The sequence below is a fragment of the Pleurodeles waltl genome, chromosome 12 (assembly GCF_031143425.1).
Source record: "Pleurodeles waltl isolate 20211129_DDA chromosome 12, aPleWal1.hap1.20221129, whole genome shotgun sequence".
Classification (NCBI taxonomy): domain Eukaryota; kingdom Metazoa; phylum Chordata; class Amphibia; order Caudata; family Salamandridae; genus Pleurodeles; species Pleurodeles waltl.
The window spans coordinates 620005436-620022611 of NC_090451.1; the positions used below are offsets into that span (position 1 = coordinate 620005436).

At 46.1% G+C, this 17176-nt stretch overlaps 1 protein-coding gene across 2 annotated transcripts in view; it reads right to left on the minus strand.

Moving 5' to 3' along the window:
- The window catches only part of LOC138268374 (toll-like receptor 2), a 104284-nt gene that overhangs the window by 17690 nt on the left and 69418 nt on the right, over positions 1–17176 (minus strand). The window contains exon 1 of one of the 2 annotated variants that reach the window (XM_069217948.1): positions 12203–12244. The exons of the other annotated variant lie outside the window; for it this stretch is intronic. The gene's annotated coding sequence lies outside the window, so the exon portion shown is untranslated. Of the gene's footprint in view, positions 1–12202; positions 12245–17176 lie in introns of those variants that run through there. 2 annotated transcript variants of the gene reach the window in all.

Below are 17176 nucleotides of genomic sequence, written 5' to 3' on the forward strand. Positions count from 1 at the left end.
GATTTCGTGAAGTTGACGGTGAACCCTAGTTTGAAGAGGGTTTGTATGATCTGATTTGTTTGATTTGAGCACTCTATTAACGAATGGGCCTTGATTAGCCAGTAGTCTAGATATGGGAACACATGTATTTGCTGCCTTCTGATGTGTGCAGCGACTACCGCTAGACATTTGGTAAAGACTCTTGGTGCGGTTGTTAATCCGAAAGGCAGTACCTTGAATTGGTAATGTATTCCTTTGAATACAAACCTTAGGTATTTCCTGTGCGATGGGTGTATTGGTATATGGAAATACGCGTCCTTGAGGTCTAAAGTTGACATGTAGTCGTGTAGTTTTAGCAATGGTAATACTTCTTGTAGTGTGACCATGTGAAAGTGGTCTGATTTGATGAATGTGTTCACTATTCTGAGGTCTAGGATTGGTCTCAGCGTTTTGTCCTTCTTTGGTATCAGAAAGTACAGTGAGTAAACTCCTGTGTTTATTTGTGTGTGTTGGCACTAATTCGATTGCATTCTTTTGCAATAGTGCCTGCACTTCTATCTCCAGGAGATTGGAATGATGTTTTGTCAAATTTTGTGCTCTTGGTGGTATGTTTGGAGGGAATTGTAAAAATTCTATGCAATAACCATGTTGGATAATTGCTAGAACCCAAGTGTCTGTAGTGATTTCCTCCCATGCTTTGTAATAATTACTTATTCTTCCCCCCACTGGTGTTGTGTGGAGGGGGTGAGTGACATGTGAGTCACTGCTTAGTAGTAGGGGTTTTGGGGCTTTGAAATTTTCCTCTATTCCTAGGGAATTGCCCTCCTCTATATTGTCCCCGAAAACCTCCTCTGTACTGTCCCTGGTAACTGGACGGTGTTGCCTGTGAGGTGCTGGCTTGTGTGCTTTGACCCCGAAACCCCCCTCTAAAGGGTGTTTTACGGAATGTGCTGTAATTCCCTCTGCTCTGCGGGGAGTAGAGTGCGCCCATGGCTTTAGCAGTGTCCGTGTCTTTTTTGAGTTTCTCAATCGCTGTGTCCACTTCTGGACCGAACAGTTCTTTTTCGTTAAAAGGCATATTGAGAACTGCTTGCTGAATCTCTGGTTTAAATCCAGACGTTCGGAGCCATGCATGCCTTCTGATAGTTACGGATGTATTAATTGTCCGTGCAGCTGTATCTGCAGCGTCCATGGAGGAGCGGATTTGGTTGTTGGAAATGGTCTGTCCCTCCTCAAACACTTGTTTTGCCCTATTTTGTAGGTCCTTGGGCAGATGGTCAATGAGATGTTGCATCTCATCCCAATGGGCTCTGTCATAGCGCGCAAGTAGTGCCTGGGAGTTAGCGATGCGCCACTGATTTGCAGCTTGTGCTGCGACTCTTTTACCAGCTGCATCAAACTTGCGGCTTTCTTTATCTGGGGGTGGTGCATCTCCAGATGTGTGGGAGTTGGCCCTTTTCCTAGCTGCTCCTACAACGACAGAGTCTGGTGGCAGCTGTGTAGTAATGAAAGCCGGGTCTGTAGGAGGCGCCTTATACTTTTTTTCCACTCTTGGTGTGATTGCCCTACTTTTGACCGGCTCCTTAAAGATTTCTTTTGCGTGCCGGAGCATACCAGGGAGCATAGGCAGGCTTTGGTAGGAGCTGTGGGTGGAGGAGAGTGTGTTGAATAAAAAGTCATCCTCGACCTGTTCTGAGTGGAGGCTTACATTGTGAAATTGTGCTGCTCTAGCCACCACTTGAGAATACGCAGTGCTGTCCTCTGGTGGAGATGGCTTCGTAGGGTATGCCTCCGGACTGTTATCTGACACTGGGGCGTCGTATAAGTCCCATGCGTCTTGATCTTGGTCACCCTGGCTCATGGTGGTGTGAGCTGGGGAATGTGATGGAGTTTGTGCTGGTGAGACGTTAATCACAGGTGGAGGAGAGGGTGGTGGGGTAACTTTTTTCACCACTTTTGTTTGTGGTGTTTGTTCAGTTTGGAACTCCAATCTTCTCTTTCTTCTAATAGGGGGAAGGGTGCTTATTTTTCCTGTCCCCTGCTGTATGAAAATACGCTTTTGCGTATGGTCTACATCCGTTGAGTGTAGTTCTTCCTCAAACCTATGCTTCTGCATTTGGGAGGTTAGCGAGTGCTCTTCTGTATAAGAGCCTGAAACTGGGTTGGTTGCAGTTTGTTTCGGCACCGAAACCCTGTCTGCATCTTTTTTCGGCTCCGAGGTGACTTTTTTCTTTTTCGGGGCCGAAACCTCTCGGCGTCGATCTTCTTCGGTGCCGCTGTCTCGGCGTCGAGCCGTGTCTACACCGGTATCTCGGTGTCGATGCTTGTCTCCAGCACTTTCTCGGTCCCGAGAAGGCTGCGTGCCGGTGTCTCGACCGGAGTCGGACGATCTCGGCACTGTTTGGGCCTTTTTCGGTGCCGACGGTCGGTCACCAAATTTATGGGTCGAGCCATGGCCTGATGGCAGTGGCGTCCCCTGGGCCTTGTAAATCTTCTTCTGAGTGGTTTTCGACGTCTTACTCACGGTTTGTGTATCGTCGAATCCTTCGGAGTCCGATTCTTGGATCGAAAAGGATCCCTCCTCTTCTTGTTCCTCGAACTCCCGGTGGGCTGTCGGCGCGGACGCCATCTGAAGTCTTCTGGCTCGACGGTCTCGGAGAGTTTTTCGGGACCGGAACGCACGACAGGCCTCGCAGGTGTCTTCGCTGTGCTCAGGTGACAGGCACAGGTTGCAGACCAAGTGTTGGTCTGTATAGGGGTATTTATTGTGGCATTTGGGACAGAAACGGAACGGGGTCCGTTCCATCGGCGTTCTTCTGCACGCGGTCGGGCCGACCAGGCCCCGACGGGGGATCGAAAAAATTACCCCGAAGGGCACCGGAGCTCTTCGATCTTAGACGCGGTGTTGAATCTAACTACGCCGACCCCGAACGCAACAATACCGACGAAAATCTTCTGAAATTAGCTATTTTTCCGTTCCGAAACTCGGAGCGACAGGAACACGTCCGAACCTGATGGCGGAAAAAAAACAAACGAAGATGGAGCCGACGCCCATGCGCAATGGAGACAAAAGGAGGAGTCACTCGGTCCCGTGACTCGAAAGACTTCTTCGAAGAAAAACAACTTGTAACACTCCGGCCCAACACCAGATGGCGAGCTATTGCAAAACATGCGTATCTACAGCGACAGATGCCATCGAACATATTGTTTGAGGCCTTGATTCAGTCGCTCTGTCTGTCCATTAGTTTGAGGATGAAACCCTGATGATAAGGCCACCTCTATTTCTAAGGTCTTACAGAATTGTTTCCAAAACCGGGATATATATTGCGGACCCCGATCTGAGATAATGACCTGTGGTAGTCCATGAAGCCGGAAGATCTCCTGAGTAAAGATTTGGCTTAGTTCCTTAGCCGTTGGTAGTTTTCTTAACGCCGTGAAATGTGCCATCTTTGTGAAGGAATCAATGGTTACCATTATCACTCAATTTCCAACTGAAGAGGGCAAAGAGCACATAAAATCAGTGGAGATAGTGTGCCATGGACCTGGGGGAACAGATAATGGGCGAAGTAATCCTACTGGTTTGGTACGGTGTGTTTTGGCTTGTGCACATATGGGACAGGACGACACATAGGGGGTCATTCTGACTTTGGCGGGCGGCAGAGGCCGCCCGCCAAAGTCCGGCCGGCAAAATACCGCTGCGCGGTCAAAAGACCGCCACGGTTATTCTGGGTTTCCCGCTGGGCTGGCGGGCGACCGCCAAAAGGCCGCCCGCCAGCCCAGCGGGAAACACCCTTCCATGAGGATGCCGGCTCCGAATGGAGCCGGCGGAGTGGAAGGGGTGCGACGGGTGCAGTAGCACCCATCGCGATTTTCAGTGTCTGCATGGCAGACACTGAAAATCTTGGTGGGGCCCTGTTACGGGGGCCCCTGCAGTGCACTGCAGGGGCCCCCAGGGGCCCCACGACACCCCATACCGCCATCCTCTGCCTGGCGGCCAAAACTGCCAGGAACAGGATGGCGGTATGGGGGTCGGAATCCCCATGGCGGCGCAGCAAGCTGCGCCACCATGGAGGATTCCCCAGGGCAGCGGAGAACCAGCGGTACACCGCCGGTTTTCCGTTTCTGACCGCGGCTGTACCGCCGCAGTCAGAATGCCCAAGGGAGCACCGCCAGCCTGTTGGCGGTGCTCCCGCGGTCATTGGCTCTGGCGGATTTTACCGCCAGGGTCAGAATGACCCCCATAGTCCTAAGTATCAGCCTTGATAGTGGGCCACCAGAAGGAGCGAAGCAGAAGCTCTTGGGTAGCTTTCATTCCGCGATGACCTGCAATGGGGGAGTCGTGGCACATACGTAGGGCTTCTGTCTGGACTATCTTAGTAGGTAAGAACAGGGCCTTGTTGTGGTAATAGTATCCCTGATCTATATGAAGCTGCGGGCGCAGATTGTTCATCTCTGTAGTTTTCAGGTGGGAATATTCGGATTTGACCTGGTCTAGGAATGTCTGTACTAAACCAATGATCTTATTACTTTCAAACAGGTTCTATACAGGAGAATCGCTACACTCAGGGTAACGCCGAGACAAGGCATCGGCCAAGATAGTCTGAGAACCAGGGATGTAAGTAATGTAAAAATCATATTGGCTAAAAAAGAAAGCCCATTGAGCCTGCCGACTATTCTGACACTGAAAGTTTCTCAAGCATTGTAAGTTTCGGTGATCTGTCCGGGCCTCAAAGGGTTCTTTCGAGCCCATCAGGAAGTGTCTCCATTCCGTGCACGCTGTCTTCAAGGCGAGTAACTCTCGTTCTAACACCGAATAATTCCGCTCCGAATCGGATAATATGTGTGAAAGGTAGAATACAGGATGCTCTAACCCATCATCATCTTGTTTCTGTAGTAAGGCAGCCCCTATGGCTCTTTCCGAGGCGTCTGCGACGACGATGAACTGTTTAGTGGTGTCTGGGTGCCGTAAAATGGGAGCTTGAATGAAGGCTTTCTTTAATTCTTGAAAAGCCAGCTCTGCGTCTTGTGTCCAACAAAAACCTTTCCTTAGATTGTCTTTTTTAAGGGTTTGAGTAATATAACTGGTTCTTTGGGCAAAGTCCGCTATAAATTGTCGATAGAAATTGGCCAATCCCCAAAAACACTGAGGGGGTCATTCTGACCCTGGCGGTAGACTACCGCCAGGCCAACGACCGCGGATGCACCGCCAACAGGCTGGCGGTGCATCCATGGGTATTCTGACCGCGGCGGTACCGCCGCGGTCAGAAACGGAAAACCGGCGGTGTCCCGCCAGTTTCCCGCTGCCCTGGGGAATCCTCCATGGCGGCGCTGCAGGCAGCGCCGCCATGGGGATTCCGACCCCCTTACCGCCAGCCTGGCTCTGGCGGTTTTGACCGCCAGAACCTGGCTGGCGGTAACGGGTGTCGCGGGGTCCCTGGGGGCCCCTGCAGTGCCCATGCCACTGGCATGGGCACTGCAGGGGCCCCCTAACAGGGCCCCACCAAGATTTTCAGTGTCTGCCAAGCAGACACTGAAAATCACGACGGGTGCAACTGCACCCGTCGCACCCCTTCCACTCCGCCGGCTCCATTCAGAGCCGGCATCCTCATGGAAGGGGGTTTCCCGCTGGGCTGGCGGGCGGCCTTCTGGCGGTCGCCCGCCAGCCCAGCGGGAAACTCAGAATTACCGCGGCGGTCTTTTGACCGCGCAGCGGTATTCTGACGGCGGTACTTTGGCGGGCGGCCTCTGCCGCCCGCCAAAGTCAGAATGACCCCCTGAGTTTCTTTGATGGAAGAGGGGGACGGTCAATCCAGAATAGCTTGAATCTTATCTGAATCCATGGCAACACCTATTTGGTTAATGCAATATCCCAGGTATTTTACCTCTGTTCGGTCAAATTCGCATTTTTCTGGCTTGCAGAATAAATGATGTTGCCTGAGTCTACCTAGGACTTGGAGACCATGTTTAGTGTGTTGTTCTGGGTGGACAGAGAATATCAAAATGTCGTCCAGAAAAACAACCACCGTTTGATGTAGAAGATCGGAAAAAATAGAGTCCATGAATCTTTGAAAGATGGAGGGGGCATTGGTTAGACCAAAAGGCATTACTCGGTATTCATAGTGACCGAAAGGTGTTCTGAAGGCGGTTTTCCATTCATCACCTTCCTTTATCCTTAAAAGATGGTACGCTCCTCTAAGATCCAACTTGGTGAATCTCTTTGCCCCTCTGACAGCTTCTAAGATGTCCTTAATAAGAGGTAACGGGTATCGATCCTTAGTAGTGATCTTGTTTAATCCTTTAAAATCAATACAGGGACGCAAATCTTTTGTCTTCTTTGGTACAAAGAAGAGAGGAGCCCCTGCAGGTGAGGAGGAAGGGGCAATCAACCCACTCTGTATGTTCTCCTCTAGGTATTACTTGAGGATCTGCTTCTCAGGTTCTGTTAGAGAGTACATTCGCCCAAAAGGAACCACGGCATCTGGTTCCAAAGGAATGGCGCAATCGTATTCTCTATGGGGTGGCAGTTCAGGTCTTTCTGGTTTCTGGAATACATCAGCATATTCTTGATAATGTCTGGGTATTCCTTGTAGAACGTTAATAGAACATCCCACCTTAGGGGGTGCCATTAAGAGACTCTTTGGGGACCAATAGTCTCCTGCTAAGTAACAGTGGTGTTGGCAGAAGTGAGAGGATAAAGAAATGGTTCTTGTTTCCCAGTTAATGTAAGGGTTATGCCGGGTTAGCCATGGAATTCCCAGGATCATAACGTGATGTGGTGAAGAAATTAAATCAAAAGAAATGTTTTCTTGATGTTTCCCGAATTGGAGACATAGGGTAGGGGTGGTATACTGTACTGGTCCCGAGGCCAAGAGTGATCCATCCACCGTGTGGACTTGTTCTGGTACTTCCTTAGGTATTTGCACAATCTGTCTTTCCCTGGCCCAGGTTTCATCTAGGTAGATACCACCGGCTCCACAGTCCAGCAAGGCCAGTGCCCTTTCTTCACGGCCATCTGTTAAGTGGAGGATAACAGGTAAGAGAAAAAGAGCAGTTCCTTCCTCCCTTGAGGAACAAATGGAAGATATTTCGAAATATCCCGTCCTCACCCTTCTCATTGAGGACTGGAATTGGCGTTTCCCAAAGGCTTGGCTGGACGGACGGGACATGTGCGAATTAGATGACCAGCAGCACCACAATACAGGCAAAGTCCTTTCCTTCGTCTGTTTTCCCGCTCACTAGATGATAATGGCCCTCGGGCCATGTCGATTTGCATAGGCTCTTGTTTCCCAGTTAATGTAAGGGTTATGCCGGGTTAGCCATGGAATTCCCAGGATCATAACGTGATGTGGTGAAGAAATTAAATCAAAAGAAATGTTTTCTTGATGTTTCCCGAATTGGAGACATAGGGTAGGGGTGGTATACTGTACTGGTCCCGAGGCCAAGAGTGATCCATCCACCGTGTGGACTTGTTCTGGTACTTCCTTAGGTATTTGCACAATCTGTCTTTCCCTGGCCCAGGTTTCATCTAGGTAGATACCACCGGCTCCACAGTCCAGCAAGGCCAGTGCCCTTTCTTCACGGCCATCTGTTAAGTGGAGGATAACAGGTAAGAGAAAAAGAGCAGTTCCTTCCTCCCTTGAGGAACAAATGGAAGATATTTCGAAATATCCCGTCCTCACCCTTCTCACTGAGGACTGGAATTGGCGTTTCCCAAAGGCTTGGCTGGACGGACGGGACATGTGCGAATTAGATGACCAGCAGCACCACAATACAGGCAAAGTCCTTTCCTTCGTCTGTTTTCCCGCTCACTAGATGATAATGGCCCTCGGGCCATGTCGATTTGCATAGGCTCTTCATCGGTAGCACCCTTAGTTTCAGAACGAACCTCCAAAAAAACGATGAGGAAGGGTGCGGGACGTCACCGAGTGTGATGGTAAGCGACTCTTGTTTCTTTCCATCCTTCGCTCATTTAAACGATATTCTATTGTCAGGGTCTGATCCATTAACCCCTTAAGATTCTCTACTCTGGCAGAGTGCACCAGTTCGTCCTTAATGTCCTCTCTGGGACCCCTGTGAAACAGGGTCACCAAAGTACGCTCCACCCAGGAAGTCTCAGCTGCCAATTGTCTGAAACGAGTGATGTATTGTAATACGTCCTGATTTCCTTGTTGAATATCGCAGAGAGCTTCTTCTGCTGAAGACTCAAGTCCAGGACGCTCGAACATCTGCTAAAAGGCACTGACCAAGCTGGAATAATTAGACAGGCTAGGGTCATTGCTTGTCACTAAAGGGGTTGCCCATGCCAAGGCTGGGCCAGATAAGGCGCTAATCAAATACCCCACCTTGGTCTTGTCTTGCATAAACTGTGAAGGACGGAATGGGAAATAGACCGTCAAGGCATCCAGGAACTCTCTTAATTTATTAGGATCCCCGGAGAAGCGAGGCGTAGTGGCGGAGACCGTAGGAACATCTGTGGTTCTGGAGGCGAAGGCTTGTCGGAAGGCTGTGTTTTCAGTGCGTAGCTGTTGGAGTTCTTGGGCCTGTTGTTGTATAGTCAGGAGCAGGGTTTGGCTTGTTGGTTCTGTACTCATCACGGGATTCTCCATGGTTCTGGACAGCAACTGGAGTTGTGGGCGTTGCAATCTGTCACGATTCATCCTGAGCTTACCGTCGATGTTGGAGAGAGGTGGTGAGCGGCCCCGGTTCCTGCAAGTCCTGCTCTGGCCGAGGTAGGGGCGACCTCTTCTGGTAGCCACGGTGCTGTTTGACAATAGTAAGCCACTACAGTCCGTACCCTCCAGAAGGAGTCCCAGAGGAAAAACCCCAAAAGGGTAAAAAACCTCCAACAGGAACTCCCTGAAACAGATGGAGGACACAAGGAATTAGGACTTGAGATTCTGGAATTCAGGAATTCTGGAGACTGAAGACAGATCAAGAACAACTGGCGTCACAAGAGGAAACCAGCCGGAGCGTGACTACCACCACAGGAGTGTTGCAACGCAATGAGAAGGAAGATAGATTCCCCTTATATACCCCTAGACAGGAAGTGGGAAACAGGAAGTAGTAGCACCACCATCTTGGTTTGGGAAAAAGGTCCTAACTAAAAATAGAAAACATGCTCCAAAGGAAAAAGAAACAATGCATGCAGGGAAGAGAGGAAGTGAACAGCATGCTGGGAAGGAGAAAGGCATGCATAAGAACTAGTCATGTGAAGGCAGACGGCTTTTGGCAGTGTGACAGGTAAGTGGGTATGAGGAGGTGGGTTCCATGCATCCGGAGCGCGTTTAAGATGATGAGCGCGCTAAGCACGGCAAGGACCGTGACCCGAATCGGGGTCTCCGGCCCTGCCGCGCTTGCCAAGAAACTCCCGGGCGGAGAAAAGGGCCGCGGCGGGTGCCGCGACCCTTTAACTGAGCTGTGGCTTCTCCGGCGGCCCGTCTGCGGGCCGCCGCAGACTCCCCGAATTGCGCCGCAGCGGCCCGAGCTTGCGGCCGCGGCGCAACAAATGTTGGAGTTAAGTGAGAAAATTGTGTGGGGACTTGGTAGACAACTGTTTAACAAAGGTCACCATTTGTTTATAGATAACTTCCACCCTGGAGCTCTAACCGGAAAGGCTATCCAAGGGAGCTTGTCTGTAAAAAAACTTGAGAGCGGACAGTACAGTGCCTTGCCGAATGATAAGCTGCTAGCTCTGAAATTTGTAGACAGGAGGGATGTGTACTTCACCTGTGGCTGTTTGGGGTCAAGTTGCTGAAGTGCGCAAAACTGTGTGCATTTTAGACTACAATAAGCACATGGGTGGTGTTGATAGAGTAGATCAGAGGTTGGAACCCTACACTGCTGTTCTTGAGTCTTACGTTATAAAAAGTTGGCGATTCATTTGTTTAATCTAGCAACTTTTAATGCTTTTATTGTGTTTAAGGATTGTTCCCCTGAGTCAAGGATGAAATTTGTTAAGTTTCAGGAGTCAGTGATAGAGAGCCTTGTTGTGGTGGATCATGATCTTAGAGTAGCAGTGGTGGAGGATGTGGCTAGACTGAAAGATCGCAACTTTCCTGATCAGATTCCTCCCACTCCCAAAAAAGACTTTCCCGCTACAAAATGTAGAGTCTGTGCCTGAAGAGGTATCCGGAGACTCCGATGTACTGGGCTATGTGTGGCCGGCTGTTTTAGGAGTTACCACACCAGAAAGAACTTTTGGGAAATACCGTGAGCATAAACTGCTGGTTTTATATTTTCATATGTTCAGTTTCACGGTTGGCATTACTGTAATGTATTTAGTTAGATCTTTTATGTTTGTAGTTTTGTACTTACTAATAATTAGTCAGTGGTTTCTTTGTTGTTAAAAAAAAAAAGTGATTGCGGTGTGCGTGAAATGGCGATTGGCTGGCGGTGTAAACAGTGACTTGCTGTTGGCCACTGCAACACACTGCCAGCCAAATACCTGTCCACAGACTCCCATCAGCTGGTGTGATTGCTGTGTCAGGCATGTGGGCGTATGAAAGTGATGGGCCCTTGAATGGCACTGTCTGTTGATGCGAGTGTTGTAATGTGCCGGGCCCATGGCTGGCGGTGTGAATGGTCTTGTGCATGTCATGTATGAAAGGTGTATGAATGGATTGTAAAGCGGTTGGTGCCTTGACGCGGCTTAACAGCTCACAAGCTGTGAGTCATTGGTTCAGTTTTTTGACCTTTCAGTTACTAACAGTGCATTTCATTTTTATGAAATCTCTTGTTAATAAAATTTGATCTACTGAACCATCACTCACCCTCGTGCCAAATCCAACCAGTATGTGTGGTAAAAATGTCAAAACCTTCTCCGCTGTAATCAGGCGTCGCAGCACACCGTGACATGCTAAGTGTCTCGGGTGGGACCCCGATGATGAAGCATGCCACCAACTTGGTTGGTGGGTGAGGGGTCTTTTTAACATAAACTAAGTATGTTTCTTTTCACAATTTTAGTGTTTGAAACATCACAGAAGAATGTGGATACATCAAAATGATCTATTACAAAACTACCTCTTTTTCCTGGGGGGAGACCTGCGTTTTTTGTCCTGGGTGCAGCCTTTGTCTAGGGAAACCTACCAAACCCAGAAATGTTGGAAAAGTAGACTCCCAGAGGAGTCCAGGGAGGTGTGGCTCGTGTGGATCCCCCAACATTTTCTTACTCAGAATCCTCTGTAAACCTGAAAATTTGCTAAAAAAGCATATTTTCCTCACTTTCCTTTGTAGGATCACTGCACCGGCACAAATTTCCTACCACCCAGCGCTCCCCTCAGTCTCACAAGTAAAGTTATACCTCACTTGTGTGGGTCCCCAAGCAGAGTCAGCCTAAAATGTATAAAAGAAAAAATGGTGCTTATAAACTCGCTGTGCTATCCCCTCAATCGCTATAAGTTTTTGGCCTTTTCCTGTTGCAGGCACCTGGGCCACCCACACAAGTGAGGTATCATTTTTATTGGGAGACTTGGGGGAACGGTGGGTGGAAGGAAATCTGTGGCTCCTCTTAGATTCCAGAACTTTCCATCACCGAAATGTGAGGAAAAAGTGTTTTTTTTGTGCCAAATGTTGAGGTTTGGAAAGAATTCTGGGTAACAGAACCTGGTGAGAGCCCCACAAGCCACCCCATTCTGAATTCCCCTAGGTGTCTAGTTTTTAGAAATGTCCAGGTTTGGTAGGTTTTCCTAGGTGCTGGCTGAGCTAGATGCCAAAATCCACAGCTAGGCACTTTGCAAAAAACAGGACAGTTTTCTCTAGGAAAATGTGCTGTGTCCACATTGTGTTTTGGGGCATTTCCTGTTGTGGTCACTAGGCCTACCCACACAAGTGAGGTACTATTTTTATTGGGAGACTTGGGGGAAGGCTGGGTGGAAGAAAATATTTGTGGCTCCTCAAAGATTCCAGAACTTTCCATCCTCGAAATGGGAAGAAAAAGTGTGTGTTTTTTTGCCAAATTTTGAGGTTTGCAAAGGATTCTGGGTAATAGAACCTGGTGAGAGCCCCACAAGTCAGACCATTCTGAATTGCCCTAGGTGTCTAGTTTTCAGAAATGTCCAGGTTTGGTAGGTTTTCCTAGGTGCTGGCTGAGCTAGAGGCCAAAATCCACAGCTAGGCACTTTGCAAAAAACAGGTCAGTTTTCTCTAGGAAAATGTGCTGTGTCCACGTTGTGTTTTGGGGCATTTCCTGTCATGGGCACTAGGCCTACCCACACAAGTGATGTACCATTTTTATTGGGAGACTTGGGGAACGCTGGGTAGAAGGAAATTTGTGGCTCCTCTTAGATTCCAGAACTTTCCATCACCGAAATGTGAGGAAAAATGATTTTTTTTTTGTTTGTCAAATTTTGAGGTTTGCAAAGGATTCTGGATAATAGAACCTGGTGAGTGCCCCACAAGTCACTCCATTCTGAATTCTCATAGGTGTCTAGTTTTTAGGAATGTCCAGGTTTGGTAGGTTTTCCTAGGTGCCGGCTGAGGTTGAGGCCAAAATCCACAGGTAGGCACTTTGCAAAAAACAGGTCCGTTTTCTTTAGGAAAATGTGATGTGTCCACGTTGTATTTTGGGGCATTTCCTTTTGTGGGCACTAGGCCAATCCACACAAGTGAGGTACCATTTTCATCGGGGGACCTAGGGATCACAGAATAGAAGAACAAGTGTTATTGCCCCTTGTCTTTTTCTACATTTCTTCCTTCCAAATGTAAGACACTGTGTAAAAAAGACATCTGTTTGAGAAATCCCATGTAATTCACATGCTAGTATGGGGACCCTGGAATTCAGAGATGTGCAAATAACTACTGCTTCTCAACACCTTATCTAGTGCCCATTTTGGAAGTACAAAGGTTTCCTTGATACCTATTTTCGACTCTTTATATTTTACCATGTAATTTACTGTATACCCAGTACACATTGAAAAACCATTGCAAGGTGCACCTCATTTATTGGCTCTGGGTACCTAGGGTTGATGATGAATGTACAAGCCTAATATATCCCCGCAACCAGAAGAGTCCAGCAGATGTAACGGTATAATAGTTTTGAAAATCTGACATGGCAAGAAAAAGTTGCAGAGTAAAACATGGAGAGAAATGGCTGTTTTTTCACCTTAATTTCAATATGTTTTTATTTTAGCTTTTATTTTCTGTAAGAAAAACCTTGTAGGATCTACACAAATGACCCCTTGCTGAATTCAGAATTTTGTAAACTTTCCAGAAATGTTTACCTTCCCAGGATCCAGCAATTGGTTTCACACCCATTTCTGTCACTAACTGGAAGGAGGCTAAAAGCACAAAAAATAGTAAAAATGGGGTATGTCCTAGTAAAATGCCAAAAATGTGTTTTTCTGATTCAAGTCTGCCTGTTCCTGAAAGCTGGGAAGATGGTGATTTTAGCACCACAAACCCTTTGTTGATGCAATTTTCAGGGGGAAAACCACATGCCTTCTTCTGCAGCCCTTTTTCCCATTTTTTTAAAAAAAACGAAATTTTTGTTGTATTTTGGCTAATTCTTGGTCTTCTCCAGGGAAACCCACAAACTCTGCATACCTCTAGAATCCCTAGGATGCTGGAAAAAAGGACGCAAATTTGGCGTGAGTAGCTTATGTGGACAAAAAGTCATGAGGGCCTAAGCGCGAACTGCCCAATAGCCAAAAGAAGGCCTGGCACAAGTGGGTGAAAAGGCCTGGCAGTGAAGGGGTTTAAAAAAAATTCATAGATGGCCTTAATGCTAAATCAAGATAATCTTGATGTATATGGCTAGAAGAGTCTTGTAACAATTATTTTTCCGTCCCAAGCATCTCTACTGATCTCCTTTAAATTGCACTAAGTTAATCACTTGTTTAGTTAATCGACCTGTTCATGTTAGGAAGACTTGTTAATGTCGTAAACTGTCATTTCTCATCATAATTTAAATCTGATAGCTCGAAAAAATTGCATTTGCCCTGCTGATTGTTAGTATTTCCTTCTTAATCATACCTTTTACTGTGTTGGATATCACGCAATCACAGATATAATTTAATAAATTAATATAACTCTGTGAATCCCCACTTCCAAACGCAATCTAACATGCGGCACAGATTGTCTGAGATTAGCTAATTTATTAACACAAAAATACAATATAATACTGCTTCCCTAAGAATCTGGAATTCATTATAATTGAACCATACCTTAGTGAAGAAACTATTTTAAACTTAAAAGCAAAAATGGTTATACCAATTGCACCTCCTCCATGCTTTGTGGCAAAACATTTAATCGCATTTGCAAGTTTAATACGTTATTCAGTTTTTCAATATGCTGTGACCAGTGCTGAGAGTCCTGTAGTTCTACTCCAAGATAGGTGTAATTCTTCAGAAGCTCAATGTTTTATTTATCAATCAGTCTCCTGAAGGACAACACTTATTTCCAAAAACACATGATTTTTGTTTTCTCACAGTACAGGTTGTTTGATTGATTATCACCCTGGAGGTAAAATAACTGCAGTTGAAGGCATTACTGAGTTTAAAAAACAAAACCAGCATTTGAATTTCGGAGTGGCCAGGTTTCAGACAATCTCTCTTCTTATTGTCTCAAACTGAAAATATATCAACAATATATAATGAAAATAATAAAGCAGATAAAATGCATATTGTTTTAAACCATTTGATGCTTTATTGCGTGATGTTAACATTGGCATTGTCCGATCTCAATTGTGGGTTGACATGATGGTGTTATATTCCCTGCTCTCCTTCTATTAAGTTTATTGATCATGACCTACAATTATGGTAGTCCCGGCCTTTTAACATTGGCATTGCTCAATCATAATTCTCCTTGTGGGTTGACATGACGGTGTTATTTTCACCGCTGTCCTCCGTTATCGGTCATGTCCTACTATTATGTTAGCAGCGCTTTTTGAACTTTTTAGTGCTCATTGTCAGTCCGTATTTATGTAGTTTCCCTTCCATGTTCAGTGCCCGCAGGCTTATTTTTATTTTAGTCCTGATGATGATCCTAGTTTTGCTAAAATGATTGAAAAGTCATCAACTTTGACACCTTGATCGTATGTGAATTGCTCATTAGATGCATAAGGGCTATAATGCGTCTTTGCTGAATTGTGACTTATCAGATGTATTTGCTTTGCCACAAATGTGTCTGAATCTGTTCTTATATAAATGTTTTCCCACTTACATTTCTTTGTGTAATTTAATTGCTACTAAATTATATATTGTGTTGATTGGACTGGGCATATGGGTATGACTGTTATCCCTTAAGCGTATATATATTTGTTTAATCTCTTAGGGACCATTGTTTCTTTAATACAATTAGTGAACCACTGGTTCCTTGTTATCCATGGGTTCCCCTTGTTGTTTATAACAATTTATTGTGGGGTGTCAAACCCCTACCATCGCTCCATTTAACCTGAACCCGGGTATCTGAATGTTACTTTATTAATCAGCTCAAGAGTGGATTCTCAATCTCCCAGAGTGCCAATATGGACCAAATTTTGTTATGACCCGCCATGTTGAAGGCATCAGAATAGCCAACAAAACATGCACATAGTTTTCTGCCTTTAAAATAAAAAGCATTTTTGACAAAGCAAAAATTGATGACCACATTATTATTCATGGTCGAACAAGCTGACTTGGAACAAATCTAAGGAGGAGAAATTACAGAAGAACTATTCACCCATGCTGATAGTTTCATTAATGGTAAGTTGCTTAAGATTTTCCCATACACGTTGAGTAAAGCTCTCATAAAGTGGCTGCTTGGTTCTGATTTAGGAGCTCGTTTGTATAACTACTGCAAAACGGATCCTTTACAAGGCAAAGGAATATTACTGCTAGACAGAAAGACATTGGACAAGGAAAGTTAAGACCAGTTGGCTGCACTTTTCTCTATTATGGTGCCTGGTCCCACTGCGATCAGGGGCACAAGAGGTTCTGGTCTCCGTAATACAAGTACTTATCTCCTTAAAAGTTGGAAGTTTGAGAGACTGCAACTTGTGTAATTGGAGATTGATCAGTGGAGCCATACCTATCTGCAAGGTATAATTCCCACTTATTGTGATCTATATAGTACTCCCCTAATCCTATGAATGACCAAAATTTCTTTGAGTTTTTGTTTATAACAATCATGAAGTTTGGTCCATTGTTGCTGTTATTGCTTACGTTTTATTTCTCTCAATGATGACCACTGTTCTTTTTTAAGTTGTTGTATTTCTTGATCCATCTTTCAAAGCCCTTCTGATTTTTTGCCTGTAAAGTCGCTTCCCACACAGCCTCTTATAAATATTTTAAGCAGCATTTTTTGTCTACTTAAATGAAGCTTGTGATTAGTTACTATTAAGTCGGTGGAGTCCTAGGGAGGCGTTCCATTCTTCCAATTGCTTAGGGGCTCTCTCCTGAATTTCCAGTATTATGGAGGTATTCCATTCTCCCAATTCTCCCACTCATTTAGAGGATCTCTCCTGCATTTTCAGTATTATAATGTCTATTTGCTTCTGTACCTTGGGAGCTTTGCCTGACCTGCAGGTTGATTGCTCACAAATTTGAAGCTAAAAACAGGAGGGTGTGTCTATGTTCCCAGGAATCATGCTTACCTTTTTACGATGGCTAGTAGAACTGGAAAATGTTACCTTCCATTCCATTACAAGATCTCGCTCCAGTAGACTTACTTGTGTTGTTATATATCCAAGAATCAATAAGCACGGACAATGCCAATAGTTTTGGCTTGGAAAGTGACAAACTTTTCTCAAGTTTCATTAAAACATAGAGAACAGGTACCACATAGATAGTAGCAGTGCACACTGCCCACATGGACCCAAGATGTCAGCAAAGGCAGTCACAGTACAGTGGCAGGTGGATAGTATTGGCAGGTGAGTGGCAAATCCACTCACAGTATTGACTGCAGCCCTGGGTGGCAGGATGGAGTCGAGTTACTGGTTGTAGGAGCAGGAATGAGGTCTTGTATGTAGAAGCCCTAGATTTCAGCTTGAGATCTGAGCCGGAGATAGCAGTGTGTTGGGTTAGCGTTCCAGATGGAAAGCCCTGCACTAGCAAGAAACAGGAAGGGAAATGGAGTGAGACACAGAATATGCTGTACTTACTAGTCACTTACAGGCCATACTGTTTTAACCACCTAAGTGTCCCACAGTTGCTGGGAGTTCTAAGTTCAGTAAGACTGAGCCCATCTTGAAGAAAAGTCCACTTGGGTTATCTGAGGGTAAAGG